Consider the following 11,950-nt stretch of genomic DNA (forward strand, 5'->3'; position numbering starts at 1 on the left):
ATCAGTCAAGACAGCGTCCCACAGGCAAATCTAATCCAGGCATTTTGTTTTCTTCTAAGGTTCTCTTTGCCCAGATGACTCTAGTTTGTGTCGACCTGACAGTAAAGACTAACCAGGTGGTCGTCTCTTTCCTTCTCTGCCTCCTGTTCAACATAAGGTGAGTAGCCTCTGGCATGGCCACCATTGCTAATTGCTACTTTGCTTCACTGTAGATCCAGAAGCGGTGGAAGTTGGGACTAGAGACCAAAACTGCTAAAGCTATGAACCAGCGTTGGCTCTTCCCCGAAGTTGCTTCCAGTATTCTGCCACAGCAACAACAAACAAACCTAGTACAATATGGTGATTTGAACGAGATGCCCCTGGTATTCTTTTGTAGTTGAATACTTCGTCATTTTGGGGGTCTGCAGGTGCAGCTTTGCTCGAGGAAAATGTCCCTGGGAGTGGGTTTTGAGCTTAGAGATTTGGGTCATGTTGAGGTCATTCTCTCTGTATTCTACCTTCAGGTTAAGATGTGACCTCCTAGCTCCTGCTTCAGTTGCCATGCTTCCTGGCCATGGATGGTGATGGATTCTTATCCCTCTGGAACTCTAAGTCTAAATAAACTCTTTCTTCTGCAAGTTATCCTGGTCACAGTGTTTTATCACAGTAACAGAAAAATAACTCAAACACACAATCACAGTGTGCAAGCAATGCCTTGAATGTATTACCTCTATCTAACTCAAGGTTTATATTTCTTGACTACTCTCTTCCCCCATCCTCAGCTTCTGGTAACCACCATTCTAACTTTGCTCTCATGAAATCCACATTTTTTTTAACTCTACATATAAGTGAGAGAGTGCAATATCTGACTGTTTTGTTCATTTAATGTGCTAGGAGCTGCGGAGATTGCTAAGTGGGCAGTGCTTATTGTACAAGTATGAAGACCTAACATCACATTTTTAAAAGGCAGGTGTGGTAGCACACACCTGTAATCCTAGTAGCAGGAGGCAGAGAGGAGGACTTCAGAAGCTCACTGGCCAGCCAGGCCCGCCAAAACAGCCCCAGATTCTTGCTTAACCCTTTATCTCAAGGTGTGAGCTGAACCTGTGTGTGTAGTGTGCTATACACGCCTTTAATCCCAGCACTCAGGAGCGGAGGTGAGTGGCTGGGTGGGTCGCTTTGACTCAGGGGGTGTGCTCAACATAGTGAGTTCCAGGCCAGCCAGAACTATGAGACCCTGTCTCAAAAAAATAAATAAACAAATAAAAATAAGGTGAAGAATGCTAGAGGAAGACAGTGTCACCCTCTGGGCTCTAAAGACAGACAGAAAGACAGAGAAAACATTGATGAAATTAAGAGTACCTTCCAGGTTCATCCAAGTTAATGTATAATGCTAATTTTCATTTTTCGAGACTGATGGTATTCTGCTGAGCACATATACTGCGTTTTCTTTATCCATTCACCTGTTGATGCATATTTAGACTGACATCATAGTTATGTAGACTGCAGATGTCCGTTCAGCAGACCAATTCCACTTGCTTCAGATTTGTGTGTGTGCATACAGTAGGACTGATAGATCAATTTTTAACTTTTTTGAGGTGCTTCCACTTTCCAGAATGGCTGACAGCTGTGCTTTTGCCATTGTCTCGCCAACACTGACTGCTGTCTTTCCTCTTCTGCAACAGCAGTTCTAACAACCCTGGAGTCCCAGCTCACTCTGGCTGGGCATTTCCCTCAAGTTTGTTGCCTGTTCCCTGGAGTCCCAGCTCACTCTGGCTGGGCATTTCCCTCAAGTTTGTTGCCTGTTCCCTGAAGTCACAGCTCACTCCGGCTGGGCATTTCCCTCAGGTTTGTTACCTGTTCCCTGGAGTCACAGCTCACTCCGGCTGGGCATTTCCCTCAAGTTTGTTGCCTGTTCACTGGAGTCACAGCTCACTCCGGCTGGGCATTTCCCTCAAGTTTGTTGCCTGTTCCCTGGAGTCACAGCTCACTCCGGCTGGGCATTTCCCTCAAGTTTGTTGCCTGTTCACTGGAGTCACAGCTCACTCCGGCTGGGCATTTCCCTCAAGTTTGTTGCCTGTTCCCTGGAGTCACAGCTCACTCCGGCTGGGCATTTCCCTCAAGTTTGTTGCCTGTTCACTGAAGTCACAGCTCACTCTGGCTGGGCATTTCCCTCAAGTTTGTTGCCTGTTCACTGGTTGTCCGTTTGTCCTCTTTGGACATAAGCCCCGCCCTCCTCCCCTCCTGATCCCACCTCCCTCCCCCTTCTTCACGCATGCTCCTCCCCAAGTCCACTCATAGGGGAGGTCCTCTTCTTCTTCTGATCCTAGTCTATCAGATCACATCAGGAGTGGCTGCATTGTCATCTTCTGTAGCCTGGTAAGGCTACTCCCCCCTCCCAGGGGGAGGTGATCAAAGAGCCGGACAATCAGTTTATGTCAGAGGCAGTCCCTCTTCCCATTACTATGGAACCCACTTGGACACGAAACTGCCATGGGCTACAACTGTGCAGGGGTTCTAGGTTATCTCCATGCATGGTACTTGGTTGGAGTATGAGTCTCTGGGAAGACCCCTGTGTTCAAAATTTTTGGTTCTGTTGCTCTCCTCATGGAGCTCTTGTCCTCTCCAGATCTTACTTTTTCTCACTTCTTTCATAAGATTCCATGCACTCTGCCCATAAGTCTCAGCCTCTGCTTTGATAGTCTGCAGGGCAGAGCCTTTCAGAGGCCCTCTGTGGCAGGTTCCTAACTTGTTTCCTGTTTTCTTCTTCTTCTGATGTCTATCCTCTTTGCCTTTTGGGATGGGGATTGAGCATTTTAGTCAGGGTCCTCCCTCTTGATTAGTTTCTTTAGTTGTACAGATTTTAGTAGGTTTATCCTATATTATTTGTCTATATGAGTAAATATATACCGTGTGTGTCTTTCTGCTTCTGGGATAGCTCACTTAGGATGATCCTTTCCAGTTCCCACCATTTACCTGCAAATTTCATGATTTCCTTGTTTTTCATTGCTGAGTAATATTCCATTGTGTAGATGTACCACAATTTCTGTATCCATTCTTCAGTTGAGGGGCATCTGGGTTGTTTCCAGCTTCTGGCTATTACAAATAAAGCTGCTACAACATGGTTGAGCAAATGTCCTTATTGTGTACTTGAGCCCCTTTTGGATATATGCCCAGGAGTGGTATGGCTGGATCTTGAGGAAGTGCTATTTCTAGTTGTCTGAGAAAGTGCCAGATTGATTTCCAGAGTGGTTGTACAAGTTTACATTCCCACCAGCAGTGGAGGAGGGTTCCCCTTTCTCCACATCCTCTCCAGTATGTATTGTCACTTGAGTTTTGATCTTAGCCATTCTTCAATGGCATTTTTTTTCTTTCAACAATAATAAACAAAAACTCGGTTCCCAACACCCACATGGCAGATCACAACCATCCAAAACTCCAGTTCCGGGGCATCTGATGCCCTCTTCTGACCTACCTGGGCACTAAGCATGCACATGTTGCATACACATACATGAAAACAAAAAATTTACTCATACATATAAAAAAGAAGTTTTTTCTATTTATTTAATGACTTTTAACATCCTTAACCCAGCCTCTCCTCCCAGCCCCACCCTCTCCTTCTTTTTAAAGAAGGGGAGGTTCCCAAGGGGTATCATCCCACCTGGCCCCTCAGATCACAGCAGGACTAAGTGCATCCTCTCCCACTGGGGCCTGACAAGGCAGTCCAGCTAGGAGAAAAGGATCTAAAGGCAGACAATAGTGTCAGAAACAGCCCATACTTTCAGTATTAAGGGACCCACATGATGACCAAGCTACACATCTGTTACGTATGTTTAGGGGGCCTAGGTCAAGTCCATGTGCGTTCTTTGGTTGGTGGTTCCATCTCTGTGAGCCCCCATGGGCCTGGGATAGTTGACTCTATAGGTTTTCTTGTGGTGTCTTTGACCCCTCTGGCTCCCTCTATCCTTCCTCCCATTCTTCCACCTAACTCCCCAAGCTTGGCCCATTCTTTGCCCGTGGATCTGTTTTCATCTGCTGCTGGATGAAGCCTCTCAGAAGACAGTTATCTAAAAATAATTTTTAGTTAGTAGAGTCAGAGTCCAGGCATTAAGTTTCAAGACATGGAAAGTTGAGCACATCGATTAAGATCCCTCAGTTTCATAAAAGAAAAACTGAGTCACCTCTTACTCAACCATTATCTGTGTCTAACTTATTTGCTAACATGAGAGTGCAGAGTGGATATTAAGAGGCTTAGGACTGAAGAATAACCAGCATCTTACAGATGGTAAGACTGGAGGGGCTTTTTCTGTAAGCACCTGAAGAAGCACCAACCTGTGTATATTTACTTTTCTTCTGGCAATTTCAGGATAAAGTCTGTTGATGGAGCTTTAGCAGGAGGAATCAAAGAATCAAATATCTTGACATCCATGAGCCTCATAGTGCAGGCCAGCCTTTCCACAAGCTCTCCCATACCTTGTCATTGCTGTGGTGTCTGCAGGAGAAGACACAAAGAAAAAGAAGCCCTTGGTAGGCGCTGAGTGGATGCTCTGACAGAAGGCCTGGTTGTCCTCCAGAAGATACACCCAGCTTCTCTTGCCAAGTGCCTAATCTGAAACTTAGCTTGGGAACTTTAACCAGGTCATTGGGGAAGAAATGGACTAAGAGTTGTGCCATCCCTGAAGCCTGGAGTTATCTTTATTATGACCAACAGTACGTGCTGCTACTAGACCACTTGGTAGCAAAAGCTAGACTCAGAGAGAATCAATTTATGGAAATTTTAATATAAATAAAAGTTAAACCTTTGACTGAAGCTTGCTTACCTTGAAATCCTTGATTTTCTATTATTATTATTATTATTATTATTATTATTATTATTATTATTATTAAATAGCTTATGTGTTGCCATGATCTAATCAGTTGAAACACAACATACAGATTTAACAATTTTTTTACCAAATCTGTTGCATTTAAATCCTAATAACAAGTTATTGAAGAGCAGTAGAGAGACTGTAATTCCAAGTAACTCTAACAAAAATAATCCACACACAATTCATATTTTATTGCTTATAAATATTCTAACTCCTTTTCATCTTTGTTTCTTGTAGATAAGATTTTTGGACCTTCAAGAAGAATGTACTTTTACATTCTTTTCAACATCTTTTCTGGTTTAGAACTTGTCTCAAGAGAAAACCTTGAAAGAAAATGAAAACTTCTCTCTTAAAGCCCACAGTGGTTTATTAATATTTTAAAGCTTTTCAATGCAGTTGCATTCACAAATTGGATTTTCACTGTTTGATATAAAACAATTGTTTTATTCCCACTTCAAGTGTGCCACTGTTTTCAAGCTTGTTAATTAAATGTTTTATTTTTTAAAATACTGTACAAGTTTCTCAAAACTTCGTCTGCACCTGCTCCATTAATGAAAAGATGTCCTTGGAACAACTCCAGTTTATTAAGTGGAAAGCCATTTATTTCACATAAGAATTCAGTCTTTTACCTGTAGGCTTTAAAATGAGTTAGTGTGCTTTGTATTCCCTCACCTTTTATCTGCTGTCAATTAACACAAGCATTTTTAGTATGCAGGGAGGAAAAAAACATCCATGCTGTTTGGAATGTAACTTCCATTGCCTGCTGCTCCTACACACGTGATAAACTGACATCTCTGTAAAGCTATTTGGTGGTTTTCTCGGTTAGTCTGGCCCTTTCGGTCCTTTGCCCCAGTGAGATTGTGTACAGTCTCATGAGATGCACGATTAGGGTCGAGCAGCCAAACTGCTCAGCTTCTCACAATGTCCATCATAGAACCAAATTCACAAACTACTTCCCAGGGTCACTGGGCATCTTACAGGACCACCAAGACCTTATTAATTCTTGACAGACTTTTCCAAAGGTTAAGCACCAATAAAGATGAGCTTTTGGTGAAAGAGCCTGAGCCACAGAGCGATGTGAAGTCCCTTATTATCACAAGCATGGCTGCTTGAAGAGCCAGTTCACAGATGGTGCTAAAAGAACTGCTGGGGATGAAAAATATAATGACATATTAAGTTTTTATAATGTCATTATAAAATATAATGACATATTAAGATTATAAAGTTTTCCCACTAGGGTCTCGTTTGTGTAAAAACCACATGTCTACATACACAGTGGTGGACAAATGTACAGGTTTTAAAACAAAGCATTGTTTTCACGGAGGTATAAAGCCCTGAATTCAATCTCCCATACAGGAAGGAAAGAAGAAAGGGAGAGAGTGATGGAGGAATGAAAGGAGGGAGAGTGGGAGGGAGGGAGAAAGGGAGAAAAAGAAGAAAGGAAAATGACCCCTAGTTTGGAGTTTGCTCACTTGTTTTGTATTATTTTGGTTTTCTGATCTAGGTTTTCTGAACTAAACTGGGCTTTTTAACATGTTTTTCCTTACTATCTCTATAAAAATATCAAGAAAATGGGACCTTGCTCTTTTTCTTAATGTTCTTTCTCAAAGACAGATTAATCTTTTCAGCTAATAAGAGGGAAGGCTTTAACATTAAGAATAAAACCTCAAGGCAGAGGCTGCTTTTCCAGAGGACCCAGGTTCAATTCCCAACACACCTGACAGCTAACCACCATCTGTAGCTCTAGTTCCAGGGATCTGATGCCCTTTGCTGGCCTCCGCAGGCACTAAGCGTGTGTGTGGTACACGGACATACACACAGGTAAAACACCCTTGCATATAAACAATTTTTAATATAGAAATGTTTTTAGACTCTCAAGGTTTGGTGCAAATTGAGTCCCTGTACCAAGAACGCTTTATGCAAAGACAAAGTTTGATATATATGTTTTATACCATCTCACCTTCACTCTGTCCTTAGCTAGAGTGTAAACCAGCTGCCCCTGAATCACCCGCACCACACCGTGTTAGGAACGAGAAAATGCCATACATCCCTTTTTGTTAACTAGCATATATTGATTGTACAAAAACCAGGGCACACTTTTTTTTTTCACTTTACATCCCAATCGTAGCCCTCTCCCTTCTCTCCTCCAGGTCCCATCCTCCTTCCCTCTTTCTTGTATCAACCCTCTCCTCTCCCACAGATAAGGGGAGTTACACACATGAGATAAGGGGAGTTACACACATGCACGCACACACACACACATCCCAGCACATTAAGACTTCTCAGGACTGAGAGCATCCTCTACCACGGTGTCCTGAAATGATAGATAGGTGGAAGTGATAGAAAAGCATGCAAGAGAGTCCTTGGTAGAGACAGCCCCCACTCACCTTACTAGGGCACCCACATGAAGACCAAGCTGTCCATTGGCTACATATTTGTGGGGGACCTAGGTCCAGTCCACACATGGTCCTTGGTTGGTGCTTCATTCTCCACAAGCCCCCTTGGGCCCTGGTTAGTTGGCTTTGTTGGTTTTCTTGTGGAGCTCCTGTTCCCTCCAAGTCCTTCTGTCCATCCTCCCACTCTTCCACAAGGCTCTTTGCACTCCACCCAATGTTTGCCTGTGAAGCTCAGCATCTGTTGCCACCCATTGCCGGGTGGCGCCTCTCAGAGGACAGCTATGGAAGGCTCCCCTCATGTGGCGCACACGTGTGAATTACCCGGTATGCCTCACCCGTCAGCCTCAATCCCAGTGCACTGTCTGCTGGCTCTCACCATCACGGATCATGAGGGTAGGTCTCTTCCATCCTCCGTGATGGAGGCATTGATTTGCCTGAATACTAAATTATAATTGCTTCTCTGTCTGCTGTCCATCCCAGTGCATTTGCATGACTTCTGAGATGTAAAATAAGGTGCGTCATTTACAGAGTAATGATAGCTGGTCCCCACCTCCTCCCAGCCTTGCTTATTCTCAGTGACCACACCTTAAGCTGTCCTCAAGTCCCCAAACCACAAGGTAACACTAGTTCTCTTCTCTCCTTTTCCTCCAACGTAAACTCCATTTACGGATGCTCAAGAGCCTATCTCAAAACTTAGGCCTGCTTCTAACTGCAGGTTGACCTTTACTGCCAACCTAATACCAATCTCATGGACATTTCCCCCCTGCAGTCACGTTCCACACAGCCTTTCTGATTCACTCTTGACTTGACACAATTCTTTTCTTTTTAAATTATTTTTATTTTTATTAATTATAGTTTATTCACTTTATATCCCCCCCTGTAGCTCCCTCCTTCCTCCCCTCCCAATTCCACCCTCCCTCCCTCTTCCCCACCTGTGCCCCTCCCCCAGTCTGCTGATAAGGGAGGTCCTCCTCCCTTTCCTCTGATCCTAGTCTATCAGGTCTCATTTGGAGTGGCTGCCAGCTGAGGACAGAGTGAAGGTGATGTGTTCACTGACAGGGGGACTCCTCCTTCCCTGCCATAGAGGAAGGGGATAGGAGGGAAAGAAGGGTGGGACCGGGTGGAGATGAGGGAGAAGATATGAAATGAATAAATTGTAAAAATAATAATAATAATTAAAAAAAAGGAAAATGAACTGTATCCCAAAGAACGCCCTACATCTCAGGAAACACTTAAATGAGAACCCATCAATCAAAGGAGGAAGAAAAATAAAGTTCTACACATTAAAAAAAGAAAAACAGATATGTCAAATTTTGTCTCTAGAGAGAGTGTTCTAAGTATAGGGACTCACCTTGAACTAAACCCCGAGGGTATTTTCATTTAAAAAATATTTATATGTATGTCAATATGATCTTAACTTTTCCCTTCCCTGACTAAAGCTCTCTAATGGCCTCCTACCCCACTCAAACCAAGTCAACAGCCTCGTCAGAACTTCCAAAGCCCTGACCCCAGATATACAGGCACTTCCCCCAACCCATCATGTTGGGCTTCCTTGGAAGCCCAGCTGGAGGTTGGAACTGGTACTCTTAGAAGTACCAGACTTACAGCTGCCAAAGGCGGTCACATGAGCCTTGCCCTTTGCACTAATGGATCTCCCTGGGATACACAACGCCTGGTTCCTCTTCATCAGTCCTCCTCTTAAACGCCACTGTTCACAGCTGCTCCCAGGCCCCTCTGCCACACTGCTGAATGCTTGCCTGCCTGTGTCAGCCCCAGTATTTTCTTTATTTGTTCCCGTTTTCTAAACTGTTACTAAACTGTAAGGGGTGTAAAAGGTGGAATTGCTACACCTACTAGCACCTAAAGGGTGTCTGGTACAAAGCAGACGCTCATAAATTTGCTGGAGGAACACAAATGAAGGCTGGGGGAGCGGCTGTGGCATATTAGTTTTCCTCATCTATCAAGTAGTGAACATGGAGTCATAGAATTAGGACAATAATCAAAACAGCCAATGTATATAGAAGACACAGGCATGCAATTGCTATTCTTGCCTATTAGGTGAAATAAATAAGCAAATAAGAAATTTAGGGGTCAGTCCAGGAATAACGGCACACGCCTGTAACCCCAGCTCTCAGAAGCTGGGGACAAGAGAATAGTGAACTCAAAGCCACCCTGGGCTACATGTGACCCTGTCTCAGAACAAACACAGCTTTAAGGTCAGGATCTCGTATGAAACACATCAGAACTACCATCTATTAACTCATTAACACGGTGAGGCTAAGCGCCTATCTCAGAATAAACACCTGAGAGCACAGGCGAGTCTGACCTAACAAATGCAAAGCCTGGGTTCGATCCCCAGAAGAGCTATTTTAGTAACGGTGATAAACTGATGCGCAAAGGCAGGGAACGTATGTACAAAGTGCACTAGGAGTAATTGCTAGAACAAGGAAAAGCAGATGCTCTGGACCAAATAAGCAGAACAGTTCAACCTGGACCCTTCTACAGAAACAGCTCTACGAGCGACTAGCAGGCCATGCAAGGCCCTCTGCTTCCTCATTAGCCCCAGTCATCACCTGCCTATAAACCCGATCTGTGACTCCATAACATTGCAGGTATGTCTGGGGTCACAGAAATCTGAGTAAAGGTTAGGCTCTCCAGGCGCAGGTGAAGTGAGCGTATGTACTCATTAAATCACGTGTGTGAATGTGCCGTGCGTGTCAAGGCAATCTGCATGAGCATGGCAGATATCTGGGACATTGACAACAAATTAAAAATCTGTCGTCCTACTCTGCTAATGAATTGACATCGTCACTTGCCAGGGCCAGCCGGGCAGAGTCGAACGGTTCTTGAGTTGGGTGTGAGGATTAATATTAATAAAATAAACACACAGCACACAGGAAACTGTTTAAAGGTCCAGACTCGACAGCTTTTGCAAAAGGCAGACTGCTGCAGCAAGCAGTGCCAGCAGCCAGTCTCCAGTGCTGCCTCATCCTCTGCCTCCAGCCTTCTGACCACTTTATTCTTTGAGGAGTTACTTTAGCCAGTAAAACATCTCAGAACAATAGGTTAATTTGCACAAGGAGCCTGAGGAAGAGGTGTAACCCTCACAAGCTATCCCACCTGTGGTCACAAACAAAAGGAGATGGACTTGCAAGTTCTCCTCTGCCATTAGTAAAGGCCTGCTAAAAGCCATCTCTCCGCCGAGATTTAAATATCAAAGCAGGCCGCTGAGTCACGGCTCCCGACAGTCACTGAGCTGAAAAATAGTTATTACTATAGGAACATATTATAGGAATAACTAGTTTTCTTTTGCACTCCCAAGAGACTTTAAACGTTTGAACTTTTTATATCCCAAAGAATGTACCCCTTAACCAGGTAATGAGTCTAATGTCACTCCATTCAGCAACCAAAGCAATCTCTTATCCATGCATATGTTTGTAGCTCTAATGACTGCCCAGCATCTGGGCTAACCGGACACCCAGTAAAAGTTTAGTGAAGGCTCGTGTGAACAAATGAATAGAAGAACCGAGAAATGATATTAAAAACACTAACATTAAAAACAACACTGTATTGATCTATGCTAAGGTACTGGACAGAAAATGCTTCAGTTTAATAAAAATGCTACCATACAAGGTATGTGAACATACTTTTCTAGTTTGGTTTCTGAGGCTGTGACAAAAATCGTAGTGGCACAAACCTGTAATCCCAGCACTTGGGGTAGCAGAGGCAGGTGAATCTTTGTGAGTTCAAAGCCAGCCTGGTCTACAAAGCAAGTCCAGAACAGCCAAGGCTACACAGAGAAGCCCTGTTTAAAAAGGAAAAAAAAAAACAAAAGAAATCGTGACCAAAAACAACTTGGGATATGAAAGTGTTTATTTGGCTTACAGGTTACAAACCATCATGGAGGGCAGCCAGGGCAGGAACTCTGGGCAGGGACTGAAGCAGAGACCTTAAAGGAGCACCGCTTCCTGACAACTACCTTCATTACACAATTACCCAGGCCAAGTGTCCCCACCTTACTCCTCATCATGAAAATGCTGCACAGTCACGCCCTCAAGCCAGTATGCTCAAGGCAGTTCCTCAAGTCGAGGTTTCTAGGTGAAGGGTCTCTATGTAATTAAGAAGAACGTTTTTACTCTTGCAATGTGCGGGCAGCAAACATTCACCCACCTGACCCCACTGTCGGAAAAGAGAGCTCTGCTTCATTTCGTTCTTTTCTATTTCTTGCCTTGTTTTCAAAAGATGGTTCCTGCTGAGCAATGGTGGGGCAAACCTTTATTTATTCCCAGCACTAGGGAGGCAGAGGCAAGGGGGAATCTCTGTGAGTTTGAGGCCAGCCTGGTCTACAGAGCGAGTCCCATGACATCCAAGGTTACACAGAGAAAGCTTGTCTCAAAAAAAAAAAAAAAGAAAAAAGAAAAAAAATCAAAAGAAGATGGTTCCCAAGAAAGAAATCACCAATAAAGACAAAATTAAAGTTAAAATATATCGTATTTGTTATATTGTATTTGTTATTATGTATCAATCAGAGGCACTGCAGTTCATTAGAAACTGGTGGCTTAAAGAAGCCATGTTTTCTCATGAAGACCTGTGGGAGGAAGGCCTGGGAGATATGTCTCCCCAACCAGCCAGAAATAAGCTGAGCAGAACAAAGCCTCGAATTAAAAGATAAAGAAATAAATAAATAAAGCCTCGACTTTTCATGCA

This window comes from Meriones unguiculatus, chromosome 6 (genome assembly GCF_030254825.1).
Source record: "Meriones unguiculatus strain TT.TT164.6M chromosome 6, Bangor_MerUng_6.1, whole genome shotgun sequence".
Taxonomy (NCBI): Eukaryota; Metazoa; Chordata; class Mammalia; order Rodentia; family Muridae; genus Meriones; species Meriones unguiculatus.